This window comes from Tamandua tetradactyla, chromosome 2 (genome assembly GCF_023851605.1).
Source record: "Tamandua tetradactyla isolate mTamTet1 chromosome 2, mTamTet1.pri, whole genome shotgun sequence".
Classification (NCBI taxonomy): Eukaryota; Metazoa; Chordata; class Mammalia; order Pilosa; family Myrmecophagidae; genus Tamandua; species Tamandua tetradactyla.
This window is the reverse complement of record NC_135328.1, coordinates 77,769,519-77,792,792: the sequence shown is the minus strand read 5'-3', so window position 1 is coordinate 77,792,792 and position 23,274 is coordinate 77,769,519. Positions and strand designations below refer to the sequence as shown.

Below are 23,274 nucleotides of genomic sequence, written 5' to 3'. Positions count from 1 at the left end.
TGTTTAAAACCATTTCCTTCTTGAATAACTAGTCATTCTTTCTCATTCACTACGACTTCGAAATGTCAAAAACATCCCGCAAGATTTGCATTACTCGAAACGGCGAAATGACTTCGCACGCGTCTCTGTAGATAAGGAGGCTATCCTTCGGCAGCAAAAAGGTCCAGATTATTTAATCAAGAGATTTCCACATTCGGAGCTCCCAACCCGAAATCTCCGCCAAGGGAGCACACGGAGTGCGGTCAGACTCACCTGGGGCGCTGCTAAGGGGAACCGGGCTCCGGGAAGCTGCAGCCGGACGGCCTCGCCCCGGCCCAGCAGACCCCGGGCCACGCGTGGGAATTCCAACTCCCACCCTGCTGAGAAAACTTCACATCTAGAGACCTGCCTCCATTCCGGAACTCTCGTCGGTCACCCTGGCCCTCTCGGCGCCACTTTCCCCGTTTTCGAAAAACCCTGAGAGGAGCAGTCGCCACCTGCCCGAGGTAATAAATCCACACGACACCGCGCGAGACCCGGCCCCGCAAGAAGGAACGCAAAGCAGCGCGGCGGGCTCCTTTTCCGCTGGTCAGTCTCTGTTCCGCGCCTAGGCATGGACGCGGAGGAGGGGCGCTCAGACTAGCTGACTGTGGACCCCGAGTCCCGCGGGGGTCTCTGAGGCCGCCCCGCCCCTTACACTCCCAGGGGCGGGGTTCCGGCGCTGCTCCGCCCCCGAACCCTCCCTTCCTCACCCTTCCCCCCGCCCTTCACCGCCCACCCCCGCAGTAGGAAAGGGAGCGGGAGGGGGCAAGGAAAGTGCTGTTCTCTGGGAAAGGGGCGGAAGGAGGGGGAGAAAAAAAGAAAAAGGGAACAGAAACATGGCCGTCAGCTGTCGGGGCGGCCGTGCCACAGGCAGCTCCTAGACGACCTGCCGCCCGCACGGCCCGAGGCCTCCAGTAATCCGAAGCGCTGGAGCCGACTGGCGCTCCCAGCCGTTACCCCTCGTTGCATGCGGCGCCCCTCGAGACCGAGCCTGTGAGACGGCGCAGGCGCAGATCAGGCTTTGCCGGCGGCGGCGGCTGCCGCTGGAGCTAGTCACCCGCCCGGTCCGGCCGAGGGCGCGCAGGCCGCGAAGCCGGCGGCTTCATGCCTTAGGAAGGGGCTGTGTCGGGGTGGCGCTGAAGGAGGAGCGGCAGCAGGTGAGTGCGACGAGGGCCTTTCGCCGAGGAGTCCTCAGCGCCTCCGCCGGGCCGGGGAGGGCGCTGGGCAGGTAGCAATTCGGAGGGCTGAACTCCAAGTGGAGGGTCGCCGAGGAGGCATAGAGTGGCGGAAGCTTGCATTCCAGACCTTTTTTCTCCGCGGTTTCCGGGGCTGAGGAATCCCCGGAGCCTGAGAGGTGAGACTACTTCAGGAAAGGCCTCCCCGCGCCGCCACCAGCGCTCCTACGAGCCTCTGCGTGCCTCTGCGTAGGAGCGCAAGGGGTCTGGGCCCGAGGGGCCCGCCCGGGTGGGTGGGGGCAGGGTGGGAGAGGGCGTGGGCGGGAGGTGCGGCAGCGGAGAAGCAGGCTGAGTGCTGGGCGGAGAGCCCCGGCGGGTAGTGGGTAGTGGTCCCAGGAGAGGTCTGGGGCCCGAGGGGCGTGGGAGACGCAAGCGGAGAGTAGGGGGGCCCGGGCAGGTGCCGCAGGTGAATTGAGGGTGTTTCCTCTTTGCCTTACGGTGGTGGATTCTCTGGGCTTTATTGTCCGGGATGATTTAGAAAAGCAGTGTCCATTCAACTCTTGAGTGACTAAACACAAATAAAACCAACTAACGAGCTTCTTGTGCTGACTCCTGGTAAAGAGCTGTAACTTTTTTCTGCATTGAGAAGGCTGTCAGTTCTTTTTTTCCTTCTCTTTTTCTGCTTCTTAAGCCTTTTTCCTCCTGAAAGCCGTGCCTCATCAGAACAAATAAGGAATGACCCAATTTTTAAATACCTCCCCCCAACTCCAATTATGTGTTTGTTTCACACGGGAAAATGGAGGGCAGTTACCGCAGTTACTTGTGCAAACGTGAGGGCAAGTGTCATCTATAGAAGTGAACCCTCAGCTGTTGGTATGGTTTTGCCTCAGAAAGATTGTCAAACATTTTTAGCCAGAGGAACTGATCTACTGTGCCTACTTAATTGTGTGCAAACACAATTAAGACATTATCCCCAGACCCCAATTTACGGTAGTAGTAGGATTTCCCTTCCCGTCCACTGCACTGTTTAGAGAGTGAAGAATATAGTAAGATGGGGAGGACATAAGTGCTGAGGCCCTAAGTTCTTAATAAATATTTACTGTGAGGTAACTGTATATTAAGCTATCTGAAATGCCGCGTGTTGTATGATTTTCTGTGCATGCATGGTAAAAGCAAAATTAGTTGTAAAAGAAAAACCTCATCTCTGAGCATTAAGGATACTGTTCTTAGTCTGTGTAATTATTTAAAAAGCTTGTATTTATATCCTGCCCTAGTCTTTTTATTACTGTGAAGGAGTTGGTAAACTGCCTTCTTGGGGTGAGACTGAGTACTCTAAAATGAACATACATTCTTGTAGAACATCTGCCTCTCTTATAGGCTTGCTTTGGTTTGTTTTTCTAGTACCGACGAAGGGTTTTCTACGACTCGATCCACACTTTCTCCCTTTTGCTATCTCCTGTGGCCATTTTGTAAAAGTGTCGCTTGAAATTAGGGATCTCATCTTTTGTATTACTGATTTTAGTGAACTGATTTTATAGCAGTTAACTTTGGCCATAATACCTCAATATATTTATTGTTTACACTTGTTGTTTTGGGTCATAGAAAAACTGTGATATTAGAAATGTTGAAGATGTGCATTGAAGTAATTTTACTTTTGTTTAAATTTGTAAATAATTGCATTTTCTTGTTGATTGTAAATACACTGTTTTATAGTATACATTTGAGCTGTTTTTTTTTTTTAGCTGAAGAAATTGCAGAGGAGTTCGTGTGGGGAGACTTCTTAAAATTCAGATGTTTTAAATGACAAGGAACTTCGTGGTGCCATGACTTTGAAAGATATTTGAGTGAGGTGCTTTCTAAAAAGAACATGTGAAGTATCTGCAATAAGAGCTAATTTGTAGATACTCAGGTATATTGCATGATAATCCAAAAGTCACCTTTGCTCTTTGTATATCTGCCATTAAGACTAAAATATTTCATATTTTCATTACAGTTTCCTACCAAGACAAATACTGGTTTTGCATTGGCTTTGCTGCTCAGTTTGAAAGTTAGATTTCAGTCTTATCCTTGCATCTTAAGTACAGGTTGTAAAGTAAAAAGAAAGTTGCTGAGTCAGAGGCAGATTGTCTTATATCATCTCTCTGATTTGCAAAATGGAATTAGTCTTACAATTTGACTTTCTAATATATGCTTGCTGAAATGTAAATTGTAAGGGGAAATAAGTTTTCATAATACATAAATTAAATTTTTATCGTCCCTGTTGTACCTCATTTCAGATTGTCAGCTTGACAGACTTGTAGTAATGGGATGCGGTATTATAATGAGAGGTTCCGTTATAAGAGTTTTAACTTGGGTACAGAGTTTTACGTACAACAGTTGGTGTAATACATTAAGTCTTTAACATCACATTTTAGGAAATTCCAAAATCAGATAACTTTATTGTTTGAACTTTAAAATTTAGTATTTTGTGGGAAGAAGTCAGGTGGTTTATAAACTTTAAAAATTTTTCTACTTATGGAAGTGCATGGGTGTAGAAGAACTAAATGTGGTATTTGAGATTTTTTTTAATCGGAAAAAAATATAACGTGATTAAAAGAATTTGAAAGAAAAAATTCAATTATTACCACCCATCTTACATTTATATTCTGCATTTTAATCCCATTATACTTTCATAATATATTAATTAGTATAATATACTAATCCTATATATACTTGTATATAATTTTGTGCTTAATGTTTATACAATTGTCTTTTTAAATTTAACATGCTTTCCCTGGTGCTGCATGTTATTATTTTTATGGATATGTAGTAGCCCAAATTTTTACTGCCAGTTTATTTAACCATTTCCCTGTCTTTGAATATTTTAGTAATTCCAACTTTTACTCTTAAAATAATGCAACAATGAAACCATTTTACTAATAGGATAGTTCAAATTAGTTTTAAACTTTTTGTTTTTGAAATTTTCAAGCATAAAATAAGTGTAGAGACAATATTATAATGAACCCCCAAGTGCCCATTTTCCAGCTTCAGTAATTTTCAACGTTTTATCAATCCCTAAACCAAGTATGATGCTCATTTGTAGTGTTAATGTTAGGCTTTAGTTAACATGCTTGTTTCTTCTTCCTTTTCATTACTTTTTTTTCCATATTAATTTAATTAACTTTATTAATACACTAGATTTTAAGCTAACACGTATTTATTTTTTTAGAAGTAAACTTTCTTTGAACTGTTGGTCTAGTTAAAACTAAAGTAAATCAGTATACAAGGTAAAAAATACTGCCTTTATTTCAAAGCTTTAACTTTTGTGTGAGATGAAAAAAATGTTTATTTTGCCCAAAATTTAAATTTTCTGTAGCACTCTATCTAAATTAATCTGTCTAGTCAGTTAAACAAGCTAATTCAGCTTTATTTGATGTATAACTTGGAATAGGAATAAAATCTTAATATTCTGTACAAGTTAATGTTATATCATAATGCATTTCAGCGTATTTTGGACAGAAAATGGAGTAATGTTTGCAAATCCCTTGAGGAACTGGGAAATAGAACTATTAAACTTCCTTACCTGGGAAATTCCTGGCATTTTCTTAAGCAAGAGGAGCTACCAATCTAATAAACCAAGGCCTCAATCTTGAGGCTTGCCTTTATGAAATTTATTTCTATATTAGCAAATTGATCCTACTTAAAATTAGTGCCAAAGAGTCATCTCCAGAAAACCTCTGCTGTTGGCTCAAATGTTGTCTCTCTCTGAGCCAAACTCTGACCTTTCCCCTTATGTGGGACGTAATTTTAGGGGTATAAGTCTGGCATCGTGAGACAATAAGTCCTAAGGATGAGCCTGGTCCTGGCATCATGGATTAGCAGACCGAAACAGGGGAAAATAATATATTTGAATTTTAATGGCTAAGAGATTTCAAATCGAATTGAGAGGTCGTGACTTGACTTTCAAATCAAGTCGAGAGTTTACTCTTATGGCAAGTTTCAGCTAGATGTCACAAACTGCCACAATATGGCAAATCTCAACCAACAGTGTTGTGGGAAACCTTGAAAGATATCCTGGGCTCTATAAAATTTTACTTATGAAGTTTGTTTTCAGAAACTTAAAACCTCCAGATTGAAGGATGCATAGGTGGTTCAGTGGTAGAATGCTTCCCTTTCATGCAGGAGACCTGGGTTCGGGTCCCAGGACCATGCAGCCAAAATCAAACAAGAACAAAAACAAACCGCCTTCCAGATTGTTCCAATGTCAGAGGAGCTCTGAAACCCAGAAGTACTGGACTCTCCAAGCACAATTGGTTTCATCCATTAATTCCTCTGCCCCTTAATGACAAAGCCCCTTTTCAGCCTTGAATTGGGTAGAAGAGTCATTGTCCAGATATCCATCAAGATCGAGAGATAATTATTAAATGATAGGGAGGACTTGTAACTGAAAAATAGGGTTTAAGGGATGATTTTTATTACTTGCTTTCTGTTATATTAGAGGGAAATATCTGAAATCCTTAAGCTGTAATTCAGCTGTCCTGATATCTGAGATGACTGATATGTGAAATGATTGTGCCTTCCTTTGTGATTGTGAGAGCTGTTACTCCTTTTATCTGGTCTTTTTTCTTTTTTGGTAGGGAAAAAGCTCTAAGACTAAGAAAGAATTTGAAGTCAGCTATTAACTAGTTTCAGCCCCTTACATTTGTAAATCCCCTAGACTTTGCTATTGAAAGGTAACTTTTCTGTCTTAGTTTACAGCTTTAATATTGAAACGATAGCTGTGCCTCCCCTCATTTCTGATTATGTTTTCCCATTGAAATGATAATAACACTGTCTCCTTTTCTGCTTGGAATTTGCTATTTGATATTGTAATGATTTCATCTCTCCTTTCTAAAATCCTTAAAAACCTTGAACCCTCTAAACTCAAAGAGATAGATTTTGGGTCAATAGGCCATCTGCTCTCCTACTACGCACCTATTGATACACTCTCCATTTGAAGCCCCAGTGTTTCAGAAATTGATTATTGACTGCCAAAGAATCCACAGCCTTTGTCTGATAACACTGTTTCCTTTGAAATGGTTTATTAGGACTACTACAATATAGTTTTGAACAGAGAACTAAATTAAAGCGAGATGAAAACCTGTACTTGTGCAAGTGCAACTTGACTTCATTAAGTAGAATTAAGATATAAAAATTCTGTTATTGACTTGCTACATATTTCTCTGTCCATTAATTTTAACTTTAGAATGTTGGAAGCAATATAATTCTTGTATTATAATGTCATGGGACTTAAATGTCTCTGTGTCCCTTGTTTCAACTAAACCTAATATATACAAATCAAATTTATAATATTTTGACTTATAGAGGAGTCATATTATAGGTTTTTAAAACATCTTCGACTATTTTAATTCTTTGCATCTAGTTCTTTAAACATTTATATAGAGTTCATTTGCCTTTTAATTTAGGGATGGTTAAATCCTAAAAGTGTAAGTGTTAGAAGACTTTTTTTTATCATGCATAGAATACAGAGTTCCCATATATCACTCTTATTGTTAACACCTTGCATTGATTGTTGTTAGTAATATACAACCGAAAAATCCCCTTTTAACTACATTCAAGTACATAATTCAGTGCTGTTCATTACATTCCCAAGTTATGCTGGCCTCACCACATCCATTATCAAAATATTTCAGTTGTCCCAAATAGAAGCTCTACACTTTAAGCCTTAGCTCCTTATTCCCTACCCCCACCCAGTCCCTTGGTAACTGTATTCTAGATTCTCACCCATTTCATATCAGTGAGATCATACATTGTGTCTGGATAAATTGATGCACACTTGTGTTGCTTCTTCCATCTCTTTGCAATTTTGAATAATGCTTCTATGACACTGGTGTGCAAACCTCTGTTCCAGTCCCTGCTTTCAGTTCTTTTGGATATGTACCTAGAAGAGGGGTTGCTGGGTCACATGGTAATTCTTTACTTAGCTTTCAGAGGACTTGCCAAATTTTCTTCCACAGTGACTGTACCACTTTACATTCCCATCAGCATTGAATGAGTTTTCCTGTTTCTCCACACCTTTTCAACATTTGTTAATTTTTTACCTTTTTAGTAGTTGCTATTCTAGTGGGTGTGAAATGGTACCTTGTGGTTTTGGTTTGTATTTCTCTAATGGGTAATAACATTGCACATGTTTTCATGTGCTTTTTGGACATTTGTGTATTATCTTTAGAAGAATGTCTTCTGAAGTCTTTTACCCATTTTTTAAACAAGTTTATCTTTTTATTGTTGAGTTGCAGAATTTCACTATATATTCTGGATATTAAACCCTTCTCAGGTGGTGGTTTCAAAATATTTTCTCCTATTTTGTAGGTTATCTTTTCATTTTCGTGATAATGTCCTTTGCACAAAATTTTAAATTTTAATGATTTTCCATTCATCTGTTGTTTCCTTTTGTCATTTGTGTGTTAGGTGTAAAGTCTAAGAAACCATTGCCTAACACAAGGTCCTAAAGATGCTTCCCTGTGCTTTCTTGTAGGAGTTTTAAGTTTCTGGCTCTTATATGTAGATTATTAATTTGTTGCTCAAATTGTTTTATATTTGGCCATTGGCACTTTCAGTTATTACCTATGCTTCTTTAACATATCAATTAACATATCAATGCAGGTTTATTTTTCTTCTTGTTATTGTACTCCCTCACTTTTTGGAATTACAAAATGCTCTAAGCTCATTTTGTATATTTTCTGCCTCCGTCTTAGAATCAGCCATTTTTATTGGAGGATGGTGTTAGAAACCAAGATGTGAGTGGTAGGTGTGCTTATTGCAGCTGGTTTCACAGAGTAGAGATTTTTGATTTCAGTGAAGTCCAACGTACCAGTTTGTCTTTTATGGATCGTGCTTTTGATGTGTCTGAAAAGTCGTTGCCAAACCGAAGGTCACCTAGATGTTACTCTGTGTCATCACCAGAAATTTTATTATATTGTGTTTTATCTTTAGGTATGGTCCGTTTTTTTTTAGTATTTATATTGGCAAATCTTAACACACATACAGCCCACACACGATGTCTTCAGGAATCAAGGCTATAGGAACACAGCGCAACAGTTTCAGGTACTTGCCTCCAGCTGCTCCGATATACCAGAAACTTAAAAAAGGATATCTAAATAAATAATAGGGGGAACAAATGTTGAAATGAATTTGGTAGATTGAAATGCTAGTGATCAATGAAAGGGAGGGGTAAGGGGCATGGTATGTATGAATTTTTTTTGTTTTCTTTTTATTTTTCTGAAAAGATGCAAATGTTCTAAGAAATGATCATGATGATAAATATACAACTATGTGATAAAAACAGAATGTTCATATTGTATGTTGACTGGTTTTATTAATAAAATTAAAAATGAATAAGTTAATTAAAAAAGGGATATCTATATAATGCATAACAATAACCTCCATGCTAACCTCTAAAGTGTTTGAAATCTCTCAGCCACTGAAACTTTATTTTGTCTCATTTGTCTCTTCCCCCTTTTGGTCAAGTAAGCTTTCTGAATCCCTTAATGCTTAGTCCTGGCTCGTCCCAGAGTTCTGTCTCACATTGCCACAGAGATTTATACCCCTGGGAGTCATGTCCCATGTAGGAGGGAGGTGCAGTGAGTTCACCTGCCAAGCTGGCTTAGAGAGAGAGGCCACATCTTACCAACAAAAGAGGTTCTCTGGAGGCCATGCTTAAGCCTAATTTTAAGTAGGCTTAGCCTATCCCTGCAGGAATAAGTTTCGTAGAGGCGAACCTCAAGATTAAGGGCTTGGCCCATTGATTTGGTTTTTTGTATGGTCCATTTTGAATTGATTCTTGGAAAAGGTGTAAATTCTGTCTAGATAATTTTTTTTTTTTGGCTCATGGTTATGTTTATTTCAGCACTGTTTATTGAAAAGACTGTTCTTTACCTATTGAATTGTGTTTATTTCTTTGTCCAAAATCAGTTACCCTTTTACCTCTTTTCTTTCCCTTAAATTTTTTATTTGTAAACATTTTCAAACTAGTTGCATAAATAACTAAAACCCATACAGAGAAATGCAACATAAGCTCACCCCCTCCCTGTTACATAGATACACCAATTTCAACATTTTACCAATTTTGCCATTTAATTATATTTCCTTTTATTTGTAAGCTATTTGAATCTCAATATTTAAAAATGCTTCTTATAGGTAGTTTATAGTTACTTTATTTAGCCAATTAATTGGTTTATTAAGTTGCAAGTTTATAGTTCTAAGGCGGTTAAAATGTCTAAACTAAGGCATCCATATAAAGATACCTTGATGCTGGGAAGTACGTAGTGATATCTGCTAGCTTTCTCTCCAGGGTTCTGGTTTTGAGGGACTTCCCCAGGGTCATTTTCCTTCCGCATTTTGTGTCCGCCTTTGTCCAGATTGACAGTGGTTCTGTCTACACCAACAGTCTCTGGCTATGAGAGCTCTGAAGCTTTTTTCCAAAATGGTTTGCTTTCTTTTAATTTTTTTATTATTTTTTTAAAATACCAAAAAAATGCAAACATTCATAACTTTTGGCCATTCCATTCTACATATATAATCAGTATTTCACGATATCATCACATAGTTGCGTATTCATTATCATGATCATTTCTTATAACATTTGCATCTATTCAGAAAAAGAAATAAAAAGACAACAGAAAAAAATTCATACATACCATACCCCCCACCCGTCCACCTCACCAGTCACCAGCATTTCACTCTAAATTTATTTTAACATTTGTTCCCCCTATTATTCATCTTTATTCCATATGTTTTACTCGTCTGTTGATAAGGTAGATAAAAGGAGCATCAGACACAAGGTTTTCACAATCACACAGTCACATCGTGAAAGCTATATCATTATCATCTTCAAGAAACATGGCTACTGGAACACAGCTCCACATTTTCAGGCAGCATCTTCACTACATCTTGACTAACAAGGTGTTATTCTTAATATTCTTAATGCATAAGAATAACCTCCAGGATAACCTCTTTTTTTTTTTTTTTTTTTTTACATGGGCAGGCACCGGGGATTGAACCCGGGTCCTCGGGCATGGCAGGCAAGCATTCTTACCTGCTGAGCCACCGTGGCCCGCCCCAGGATAAACTTTTGACTCTGTTTGGAATCTCTGTTTGGGTCCACTCTCCTGGCTGAGGTTTCTTGGCTTCAGACCCGATCTTCATGGTTCTCACTCTGCAAACTCCCAATTTTTCCCTTTTGTGTCCACCTTTTTCCAGTTTGACAGTGGTTCTGTCTACACCAACAATCTCTGCAAGCACTCCAGGACTTCTCCATCATTCGCTTCACAGTTCCTCCAAAATCTTCCCCTTATCCACTTAAAAAGCTGTTCCAATATGTTTGGTATTTGCAAACTGCAGCAGCACCCCACTTCTGGTACCAAAATCTGTTCTAGTTTGCTAGCTGCCAGAAGGCGACACACCAGAGATGGATTGGCTTTTGATAAAAAGGAGATTTATTTCATTAGTTCTTCAGAGGAAAGGCAGCTAACTTTCAACTGACATTCTTTCTTGCATGGGAAGGCACAGGGTGTTCTCTGCTGGCCTTCTCTCCAGGCCTCTGGGTTCCACCAACTTTCCCCGGGGTGATTCCTTTCTGCATCTCCAAAGGCCTGGGCTGAGCTGAGAGTGCTTAGATGAGGTATGCTGAGCTGCTTGGTTGTGCTACGTTGAGCTGTCTTATTTAAGCACCAGCCAATTAAATCAAACATCATTCATTGCAGCAGGCATGCCTCCTAGCTGACTGCAGATGTAATCAGCAGCAGATGAGGTTCACATGCCATAGGCTCATGTCCATAGCAGTATAACTAGGCACCTTCACCTGGCCAAGTTGACAACTGAATCTAGCTACCACACCCCTGTATTCTGAATTAACTTGATTCCAACCTTATTGGCTTCATTCTTTAAATACTAGGTTTTACACATTTAAAACAGCCCCTCAAAATCCTGAAATAACAATTACCACTCGGAACTAAATGTGACTTCTATAAAAGCTTACAATCTAGGCCCTAGTTTTCTTATAAGTATTTTCTAAATGAGATCATACAATATTTGCTCTTTTGTTTCTGGCTTATTTTGCCTCACCAAATGTCCCACAGTTCATTCACGTTGTTGAATTCCTTTCAACTTTGTTCCTTTTTGTAGCAGCACTGTGCTCCATTATATGTTTGCACCATTGTTCACCAATCTATTTCTCAGTCAGTGCATCTTAAGCCTCCACCATCTACTGGGCCTCATGTATAATGTCCAAAGTCAACAGTCTGTCAGCACTTTAAGTTTTACATAATTTCATTCTTCCCAAGAGAAAGATAGCCAATAAACATACCCTCACCAAATAGAAATCCAAACCTTCCCCTCACTGTTGTCTCTCCCTGCGTTGTGTACCCCTGTTATTGCTGTGGTACTGTTGATGTTTTCCTGTTAAACATAGCCCATAGCATGCAATAGCAGTTTTCCCCCTATACCCCCAAATTATACACTCTTTGTACAAGATTCATACCTTTGCAGTAGTTCATGGAAGAACTTATTTATATTTATAATGTTAATTGGTGGGACATATGAGTCTCTACAACCCTTTTCAATCATGTTCACCTTCAATATGGTAATATTACTTATAGACCCACTAGTGAACTGCTTCAGTTCTTTCTGTTCCCTTACAGTAAGTTCATCCTCATTAGCAAACTGTTCATCCATCTCAAGCTTCTATGTATCTCTAGGTCCCCTGGATTCTGTATTATAAGCCTCTTATTTTACCTTTACCATGGTCATAAAAGTGGAATCATACAGTATGTATCCTTTTGTGTCTGACTTATTTCCCCAGCATTATGTCCTCAAGGTTCATCCTTTTTTTTCTGCTTTGATATTTTTATTGTAAAACCTTAACAAACAAACATACATTCTTGACATACAAACATTCTATACATGGTGTACAATCAGTGACTGACAATATCATTGCATAGTTGTGTAGTCATCACCATGATTGCTTTTTTTAACATTAACCTCACTCCAGCAAAAGAAATAAAAAAGAAAACGGAAAAATATTCATACATACTATACCCCTTACCCCTCCCTTTCATTGATCACTAGCATTTCAATCTACTAAATTTATTTTAACATTTGTTCCCTCTATTATTGATTTATTTTTAATCTGTATGTTTTACTTGTCTGGCAATAAGGTAGATAAAAGGAGCATCAGACACAAGGTTTTCACAATCACACAATCACATTGCGAAAGCTATACCATTATGCAGTCATCTTCAAGAAACCTGGTACTGGAACACAGCTCTACATTTTCAGGCACTGCCCTCTAGCCTCTCCTTTACACCTTAACTAAAAAGGTGATATCTATATAATGCATCAAAGCAACCTCCAAGATAACCTCTCGACTCTGTTTGGAATCTCTCAGCCATTGACACTTTATTTTGTCTCGTTTTGCTCTTCCCCTTTTGGTCGAGAAGGTTTTCTCAATCCCTTGGTGCTGAGATCCAGCTCATTCTAGGATTTCTGTCCCATGTTGCCAGGAAGGTCCACACTGAGACCTATGTTCCACGTAGAGGGTGGAGGGCAGTGAGTTTTCTTGTTGTCTTGGCTGAGGAGAGAGAGGCCACATCTGAGCAACAAAAGAGGTTCTCTGAGGGTGACTCTCAGGCCTAATTTTAAGGAAGCTTAGCCTATCCTTTAATAGCAGCCATTTTTATAGATGTGAGATGGTATTTCATTGTAGTCTTTATCTATATTTCCCTTAGGCTAATGAGAGTGAACATCTCTTAATGTGCTTTTTAGCCATTTGTATTTGTTCTTCAGAATAATGTCTACTCGTATCTTTAGTCCACTTTATAATTGGGTACTTGTTCTTTTGTTGTTGAGTTTTATGATTTCTTTATGTATACACAATATCAAACCCTTATTCTGTGTGTGATTTCCAAATATTTTCTGCCATTGCGTTGGCTTCCTTTTACCCTTTGGAGAGTCTTTTGAGAAGCAAAGACATTTGATTTTGAGGAGTTCCTGTTTATCGATTTTTAATTTTGTTGCTTGTGCTTTGGATATAAAGTTTAGGAAGCTACTTCCTATTACTAGGTCTTGAAGATGCTTCCCGACATTTTTTTCTAGGCGCTTTGTGTTACTGGGTTCTTAAATTTAGGTGTTTGATCCTATTTGAGTTAATTTTTGTATAGGGTGTAAGGTAAGGATCCCCTTTCATTTTTCTGGCTATTGATATCCAGTTCTCCCATGCCCATATATTGAAAAGGCTACTTCATGCCAGTTCTGTGGATTCAGGGGACTTGTCAAAAATCAGTTTACCATAGATTTGGTGGTCTATTTTTTTTTAAATAAATTTATTTATTTATTAATAAAAAAATTAACAACAAACTAAAATATTAATGTGATTGTATCATTCTACATATATAATCAGTAATTCACAATATCATCATTTAGTTGCATATTCATCATTTCTTAGAACATTTGCATCAAGTCAGAAAAAGAAAAAGACAACAGAAAAAGAAATAAAATGAAAACAGAAAAAAAAAGATTATACATACCATACCCCTTACCCCTTGCTTTCATTGATCACTAGCATTTCAAACTAAATTTATTTTAACATTTATTCCCCCTATTATTTATTTTTGTTCCATATGTTGTACTTGTCTGTTGACAAGGTAGATAAAAGGAGCATCATACACAAGGTTTTCATAATTACACAGTCACATTGTGAAAGCTGTATCATTATTCAATCATCATCAAGAACATGGCTACTGGAACACAGCTCCACATTTTCAGGCAGTTCCTTCCAGCCTCTCCATTACATCTTTTTTTTTTTTTTTCCCAATGACATATTCCAAGTTTATTCTCGAATGTCTGTTCACATCTCCATTACATCTTGAATAACAAGGTGATATCTACTTAATGTGTAAGAATAACCTCCAGGATAACCTCTCGACTCTGTTTGGAATCTCTGAGCCATTGACACGTAGTCTTATGTCACTCTTTCCCCTTTTAGTCGAGAAGGTTTTCTCAATCCCTTGATGCTGAGTCTCAGCCCATTCTAGGGTTTTTCTCAGTCCCTTGATGCTGAGTCTCAGCTCATTCCAGGATTTCTGTCCCACGTTGCCAGGAAGGCCCATATCCCTGGGAGTCACATCCCACGTAGACAGGGGTAGGGTGGTGAGTTTGTTGTGTTGACTGGAGAGAGAGGCCACATCTGAGCAACAAAAGAGGTTCTCTTGGGGGTGACTCTTAGACCTAAATTTTAAGTAGACTTGACCTATCCTTTGTGGGGTTAAGTTTCATATGAACAAACCCCAAGACTGGGGACTCAGCGTAAAGCTTTGGTTGTCCACACTGCTTGTGAGAATTGGTGGTCTACTTCTGTGCTCTCAGTTCAATTCCATTGTCAGTACTTCTGTCTTTGTGCCAATACCAGGCTGTTTTGACTACTGTGGCTATATAATAAGTTTTATAATTGGGGAGTGTAAATCTGCCCACTTGATTCTTCTTTTTTAGGATGTTGTTAGCTATTCAGGGTCTCTTTCCCTTCCAGATTAATTTGGTAACTAAGCTTTCCCAAGTATTCAAAGTAGGTTATTGGAGTTTTGATTGGTACTGGTTGAATCTGTAGATTTGGGTAGAATTGACATCTTAACTGCATTTAACCTTCCTATCCATGAACATGGAATGGCATTCCACCTATTTTTTTTTTCACTTCTTTTAACAATATTATGTAGTTCTCAATGTACAAGTCCTTTATATCCCTTGTTAAGTTCATTCCTAGATACTTGATTCTTTTAGTTGCTATTTTGAATGGAATTTTTTCCGTCATTGCCTCCTTGGTTAGGTCAGTGCTTCTGTATAGAAAGATTACTGATTTTTGCACATTAATTTTATAACCTGCCACCTTGCTGAATTTATTAACTCAAGATCTTTGTTGAAGATTTCTCAGGATTTTCCAAGTAATAGTATCATATCATCTGCAAATAGTGAAAGGTTTTTACTTTTTCCTTTACAATTTGGATGTCTTTCATTTCTTTTTCCTGCCTGATTGCTGTAGCTAGAACTTCTAGTACAATATTGAGTAATAGTGGTGACAGAGGGCGTCGTTGTCTCATTTCCAGTCTGAGGGGGAAGGCTTTCATCCTCTTGTCATTGAGTAAGATGCTGTCTATGGGTTTTTTTTCCCTACTTTTTTCTTTTTTTGTTACAGGTTTTTTATATATGCCTTTTATCATGTTGAGGAATTTACCTTTGATTTCTACCTTTAGAATTGTTTTTATTAGAAAAGGATTTGAATTTTGTTGAATGCTTTTTCAGCATCAGTTGAGATGATTCTTGTTTTCGTTTGTTTCCAGATAGCTACTGATTTCTCTAGCAATTTCTTCTTTGATCCACTCATTGTTAAAAGATATGTTATTTAATATCACTATATTTGTGGAGGTTTTTATTCTTTGGTGGTTATTGATATCGTACTTAATTCCTTGTGATCAGAGAGGGTACTCTGAATAATTTGGATGTTTTTAAATTTATGAAGTCCTGTTTTGTGCCTCAGAATATGATCTATTCTGGAGAATGTTCTATGAACACTAGAGAAGAATGTATATCCTTGTGCTTTGGGGTATAATGACCTATACAGGTCTATTAAGTCTAATTCATTTATCAAGTTGTTTAACTTCTTGATTTCTTTCTTGATCCTCTGTCTGGTTGTTCTCTCTATAGAGGACAGTGGTGTACTGAAGTCTCCAGTGAAATGTCTGTTGCTGCCTTCACTTTTGCCAATGTTTGTCTCGTGTACTTTGGAGCTCCTTGATTGGGAGCATAAACATTTATGATTGTTATTTCTTCTTGGTGACTTGTGCCTTTTATTAATATATAGTGTCCTTCTTTGTCCCTTATGATGTCTTTACATTTAAAGTCTATTTTGTTCGATATTAGTATATCTACTCCTGCTTCTTTTGATTACAACTTGTGTGGAGCATCTTTTTCCATCCTTTCACATGAAACAGTCTGTTTGTAGCCTGTGTCTGCAGTGATTCTCTTGAAAGCAGCATATGTCTGGATTATATTTCTTAATCTAAACTGCCAATCTGTATCTTGTAATTGGCAAATTTTGTCTGTTAACATTTGAAGTTATTACTGAAAAGGTGTTTCTTCAATCTGCCATATTATTTTTTGTACTTTGTTTGTCAGATCTATATATTCTTTTCCCTCTATCTCTTTTTATCCTTTGAGTTACCCTTACCGGTACTCTTCATTCTGTGCCCTTCTCCAGACCTCCCTCTGCCCCTCTGTTGTCCTTTTTTTTTTCTTCACCTGGCAGAACTCCCTTTAGTATTTCTTGTAGAGCCAGTCTCTTGTTAACAAATTCTTTCAGAATTTGTTTGTCTGTGAAAATTTTAATCTCTCCCTCAGTTGAAGGACATTTTGGCTGGGTACAGAATTCTTGGCTGGAAGTCTTTCTTTTTCAGAATCTTAAATATATCATACCACTGCTTTCTCGCCCCCATAGTGCTAGTTGAGTAGTCTGAACTCAGTCTTATGTGGTTTCTCTTGTACGTAGTAGATAGTTTTTCTCTTGCTGCTTTCAGGATTTCCTACTTTTCTTCAACATTTGAAAGACTGATTAGCATGTGTCTTGAGGAAGGCTTGTTTGGATTATTTGGAGTTCTTTAGGCTTCTTTGACTTATGTATTTATGTCCTCTATAAGGGTTGGGAAGTTTCCCCCCATTATATCCTCAACTAGTCTTCCTAGCTTTTACTCTTCTACTTCTAGTACACACCCCCCACACACACACCACAGATGATGTCATCTTATAGCTACAACTCCTAACCAAATACATACACACACACCATTAAGAACTAATAAAGACAAATTCTGGGATCTGTCCTGTAACTTCTTGTTCAAGAGTGCTTTTTTATTCTTTGCTTTGTTTATATGTTATATTATACAATGAAAAAATTAAAAAAAACTAATAAAGTAAATCAAAAGCTGCAGAATACAAAATCAACACACACACACATATTATATATATATGTTATATATGTATATATGTGTGTGTATATAGTGTTACCATCCCCATTAGTTATTTCCAAAATTTTTCAGTATTGTAATAGAAAGTCTACACCCATTAAGTTACAATCCCTGATTCTCTTTCTCCTCCAGGCCTATGTAGTTTCTAATCTATTTTGTCTGTGTTAACTTGCTTATTCTAGTTATTTTATATAACTGGAATCATACAAAGTTTTTTCTTTTATATCTGACTTATTTCAGATAACATGTTTCAGAGTTTATCCACATTTTAATAAGAATCAGTATCATTCGTATTTGTAGCTGGATAATATTCCACTGTAGTTGTAGTTAGAAATAAAAAGAACACAGAAAAAAAATAATATATACTGTAACCCCTTACCCTCCCTTTCATTGATCACTAGCATTTCAATCTACTAAATTTATTTTAACATTTGTTCCCCCATTATTTATTTATTTTTAATGCATATGTTTTACTCATCTGTCCATAAGGTGGATAAAAGAAACATCAGACACAAGGTTTTCACAATCACAAAGTCATGTTGTGAAAGCTATATCATTATACAATCATCTTCAAAGAACACGGCTACAGGAACACAGCTCCACATTTTCAGGCAGTTCCCTCCAGCCTCTCTGTTGCGCCTTAACTAAAAAGGTAATATCTATATAATGCATAAGAATAACCTCTAGGATAAGCTCTCAACTCTGTTTGGAATCTCTCAGCCATTGACACTTTATTTTGTCTGATTTCTCTCTTCCCCTTTTGGTTGAGAAGGTTTTCTCAATTCCTTGGTGCTGAGTCTCAGCTCATTCTAGGATTTCTGTTTGTGTCCCGGCCATGCTTTTTCTTAATAAAATAAAATATAAAATAAAAATCTAACCATTTCATATTATTTTGATTAGTCTGCTTTATATTAAGTTTGATTATCAGGTTGTCTTAATCCTACAACTCTGTTTCTCTTTTTAAAGATAAGTTGAATAATTTCAAATCCTTGAAATTCCCTATGAATTGTTGGGTAAGTGTGCTGGTCTGCATCTGTGGTGGACCCTAGAAAAGCCATGCCCTTCGGTCTTCATTCAATATTGCTGGGTGGGAGCATTTTGATTGTTTCCATGAAGATGTGACCCGCCCAATTGGGGATGGTAACTTTTGATTAGATGATTTCCATGGAGGTGTGTCTCCGCCCACTGAAGGTGAAGTTGCTTGCTTGGAATCCTTTAAGAGAGGAAACATTTTTAAGAGAGTCTGTCCGGCGCTGTTCCGTCTGGCTTCCGATTATCCCCGCCGCCGAGGGAGGGAAGGAAAAAGAAACAGACACGGACACAATACTCACGGCCGATTCGAGTGCTAATCTTTACTGGGGTTAAGCTTTCATCACACGAATACAGTTTCCACACAGGGAAAAACCCCGTGGGGGACAACCTCCCTGCGGCCGTCAGGCACGGCTCTCTGCGGGTTGTCTCCTCTCCCCGTCCGGGTAACGCCTTTATATACAAAATCCAAACCCAATGGGCTAACGCCACGTATACAAGGGTGATTGGTAGACAGGGTTGGCGGGCGCGTACGTCATACGCGGAGGCAGGATGCGGGCGCCATCTTGGCTCACTCGATGGGCGGGGGGAACTCTAGGGCAGGCTGCGGCGTGTCCACTAGGCCAAACCCGGAAAGCGGCTCTCTACATCTCCCCCTTTTTGTTTTTATAAGAGGCATGGTCCGTAGACCGTATTCTTGTACCCAGTGTCTCTATTGATGATGGTGCTCCCGTGGGCCTGAGTGGCTCACAACATAGTTTGGTGCTTTGGGGAGTCTGGACTAGGCTCGCGTCATCACACGACGGAGCCTCTGGCACCGACCAGAATGCTCACCTCATATAGAGACCGGAGAGTCCGTGAACTGGATACCACGTGACTCCTCCCTGCAGTGCTCTGCCTTGCAACTGGGTCAAGCGGGGATCCTGAGAGCGACAGCCAGGGCAACGAAAGCGCTGCGGAGGCCTCGGTGCAATGGCTAGAGCCAAGTCCAGTCTGGCCAGGACTGTGACCGCGGCTCCACCGTCGAGGCGGCTAGGCGCGCAAAATTAACAGCCTCTGGCGTCTGCTATATACGGGTAGTGGCCAGGGAGTCCGCAACAAACCTTGCCGACAAGAGCTTTGCCCCAGGTGATTCAGATGAGCCATCCATCTGGGAGGGATGCACACAGGTATTCGAATGGGATGACATAGCTAACATAAATCTGGACCTTGGAGGTGAAGGGGTTAGTAAAGGCGTGACGACATTGGACGAGGTCAGCTCACTGAGCTCCCTCTGAGTAGTTCAGCAAGGGCTTGATGGAGTAGGCGTGAGGGTCGGTGGACCAAACCCACCAGTCATCACCTAGGCGGCGCGGGCGAGGCGAGGACATGCACCGGTGCCACTGAAACTCCTGCATCGTGGTTACCTGAAAAAGGTCATGCTCACATGGGGGGAAGAGGGGGTCGGGAGCGTCCCAGTCTTCAGCACACGAACACACGACGGGTCGGAACCCTGTAAGATTGAGGCATCGCTTCGTCTCGTTTTTTTCCAGTAAGCCCCTTCACGGTGATCAGGCGCGAAGGCCGGCCGGAGTCCGTGCACGGTGCTGGAAAAGGTTCCCCGTACGGGCCACCACTTGTCCGGCGCTGTTCCGTCTGGCTTCCGATTATCCCCGCCGCCGAGGGAGGGAAGGAAAAAGAAACAGACACGGACACAATACTCACGGCCGATTCGAGTGCTAATCTTTACTGGGGTTAAGCTTTCATCACACGAATACAGTTTCCACACAGGGAAAAACCCCGTGGGGGACAACCTCCCTGCGGCCGTCAGGCACGGCTCTCTGCGGGTTGTCTCCTCTCCCCGTCCGGGTAACGCCTTTATATACAAAATCCAAACCCAATGGGCTAACGCCACGTATACAAGGGTGATTGGTAGACAGGGTTGGCGGGCGCGTACGTCATACGCGGAGGCAGGATGCGGGCGCCATCTTGGCTCACTCGATGGGCGGGGGGAACTCTAGGGCAGGCTGCGGCGTGTCCACTAGGCCAAACCCGGAAAGCGGCTCTCTACAAGAGTCCCTTTTTGGTAGAGCCACATGAAAGCCAGCAGACGCTGCCATGTTCGGCATGTGCCCTTCCAGCTGAGAAACATACCAAGGTATCTTTCCCTGGATGCCTTTGATTGGACATTTCTATAGACTTGTTATAATTGGGGCATTTTCTCGGCCTTAGAATTGTAAACTAGCAACTTATTAAATTTCCCTTTTTAAAAGCCATTCCGTTTCTGGTATGTTGCATTCTGGCTACTAGCAAACTAGAAAAGTAGGTTTTCACATTCCTGCAAAAGGAATGTTGGCATTTTAATAGGTATTGCATTGAATTTATGTTTTGCCTTGGTAGTATTGCCATCAAAACAATATTATGTCTTTCAGTTGGCAAATACAGGATGTCTTTACATTTATTTAAGTCTTTAATTTCTTTTAGCAGTGTTTTACAGTTTTCATTTTATATGTCTCGTGCCTCCTTGGTTAAATTTATTTCTAAATTTAACAAAAAATTTCTTTTTTGATGCTGTCATATGTCGAATCGTATTCTTAATTTCCTCCTTGGTTAAATTTATTTCCAAATTTGACAAAAATCTTCTTTTTTGATACTGTCATACATGGAATTGTTATCTTAATTTCCTTATTGGATTTGTCATTGCTAGTATATAGAATACAACTGATTTCTTTGTGTTGATTTTGTATCTTGCAGCTTTTGATTTACTTTATTAGTTTTTTTTTTTTTTAACTTTTTCACTGATCAGTATACCATACAAAGAAAACAGAGATTAACAAAGCAATAGTTTTCAAAGCACACCTCACAGGAAGTTACAAGACAGATCCCAGAGTTTGTCGTTATTTGTTCTTAATTGTGTGTGTGTGTGTGTGTGTGTGTACATATGTGTGTGTATTTGGTTAGGGGGTTCTAGCTATAAGATGGTGTCATCTGTGGATAGAGATAGTTTTACTTCTTCCATTCCATTTTGGATGCCATTTATTTCTATTCCTTACCTAATTGCTGTGGCTAGAATTTCCATTGCTATACCACTTTTTCATCTTCCATTACCCCACTCGTATCTTCATTTATTAGCTACCCTATTAAATTGGTTCATTTTATAAAACATTTTAGTGTGTACTAGTGCTAAGTGCTGTAGTCTCAACTTACAAACTTTTTGTTCCTTTCTTTCTTCATTGTAATGAGGTCAAAACTCTAGTTCTGATTAAACCCAGTTCTTTTCTAATTCTGTGTTTCCTTGAATCTGAGCAGCTGAGTGTGGCTAAAGATTACAAATAACAGTGCTGGCTGGTTTCTCTTTAAATATGGCAACAGATTTCAGTTGTGTCTTCAACATTGCGTAGTCAGTTTGTTCTTTCACTTTCTTTAATGATAAGACTATTTCCTCCTTCCTTATTCTTGGCTGTTATTATGTTTATATGGCTAACTCTTCTTTATGTGCTGTGGCTTCCCTACCATCTTGCCAGTTTAAGAATTTTGGTTCTGGAATTATCCTTTTTCTACCCTACATTATGTTTTCTTTTTTTTTCCTCCTGAAACTTTCTGGTTAAATTTTTTTTTTCTTTCAATAATTGTGTGTTTACCCAACAGGCATGCACAAAATACAGGTTTTCCATAGTCACCCCACCACCAATGCATTGCATTGATGTGTAACATTTGTTACAATTGATATCACATTTTTTTCTTGCCCGTTGACTTTTTTATTTTTATTTTTAAAAATTTATTTATTAATTTAAAAAATTAACAAACCAAATAAAACATTAACATATGTAATCAGTAATTCACAATATCATCACTTAGTTGCATATCATCATTTCTTAGAACATTTGCATTAATTCAGAAAAAGAAATAAAGACAATAGAAAAAGAAATAAAACGAAAACAGAAAAGAAAAAAATGATTATACCTACCATACCCTTTACCCCTCATGATATCACATTTTAATAATTGTACCATTAACTAAACTGTATGGTTTAGCTCAGGGTTCACTGTTTGTGTAGTCTATTTACATGGATTTTTTTTAACTTTACTTTGTTACTATATATACAAACGTTTCCTGTTTAAGTCATATTCAGAGACATATTTCAGTGCTGTTAATTGCTATGCTGCCATTGCCACCATCCATTACCAAAACATTTCCATCATTCCAAATAAGGACACTGTACATTTTAAACCTTAACTTCCCATTCATTATCTCTCCCAGCCATCCCTGGTAACCTATATTCTACCTCCTGATTCTGAGTTTGCTTATTCTGATTGTTTCAAATCAGTGAGATCATAGAGTATTTGTCCTTTTGTTTCTGACGTATTTCACTCAATATAGTATCTTCAGGGTTCATCTGTGTTGCAGGTATCAAGGCTTCATTCCCTTTTTTTTTTAAAACATATTTATTGTGACATATATATACAAAAAGTGGTAAATTTCATAATACATTGTAACAAGTAGTTATTGAACAAATTTCACTATATGGTCTTGGTTACAGTTTCACAATTTCAGATATTTCCTTCTAGGTGCTCTAAAATACTGGAGACTAAAAAGAAAATCAATATGATGATTTAGTAGTCATACTTATTTGTTAAATCTAATCTTTGCTGTGAAAACTCCTTGTTCTCCTTTGATCCTTCTCCTGTTTTTTTTTGTGGCTTATTCTTTGGGTGTAAAGTTCAAGAAGCTACCTCTATTACTAGATCTTAAAGATCTTTCCCTGTATTTTCTTCTAGGTGTTTTATGGTACTGGCTTTTATATTTAGGTGTTTGATCCACTTTGAATTAATTTTTGTGTGGGGTGTGTGGTAGGGGTCCTCTTGCATTCCTCTGGCTAAGGATATCCAGTTTTCCCAGGCCCATTTCTTCAAAAGACTATTCTGTCCTGATTCAGTGGATTTGGGGGCCTTGTTGAAGATCAGTTGACCGTAGATCTGGTTGTCTATTTTCAAACTCTCAGTTAGATTCCCTTGATCAATATGTCTGTC

General features: G+C 39.1%; 1 protein-coding gene across 3 annotated transcripts in view; it reads left to right on the top strand.

The window, feature by feature from the left end:
- Positions 1 to 740: 740 nt before the first annotated feature.
- DENND4C (DENN domain containing 4C) overlaps positions 741 to 23,274 on the top strand; it is a 158,375-nt gene continuing 135,841 nt past the window's right edge. Inside the window, exon 1 of one of the 3 annotated variants that reach the window (XM_077148071.1) lies at positions 741 to 1,178. The gene's annotated coding sequence lies outside the window, so the exon portion shown is untranslated. Of the gene's footprint in view, positions 1,179 to 2,829; positions 3,106 to 23,274 lie in introns of those variants that run through there. The other 2 variants (XM_077148069.1, XM_077148070.1) reach the window with 2 other exon arrangements.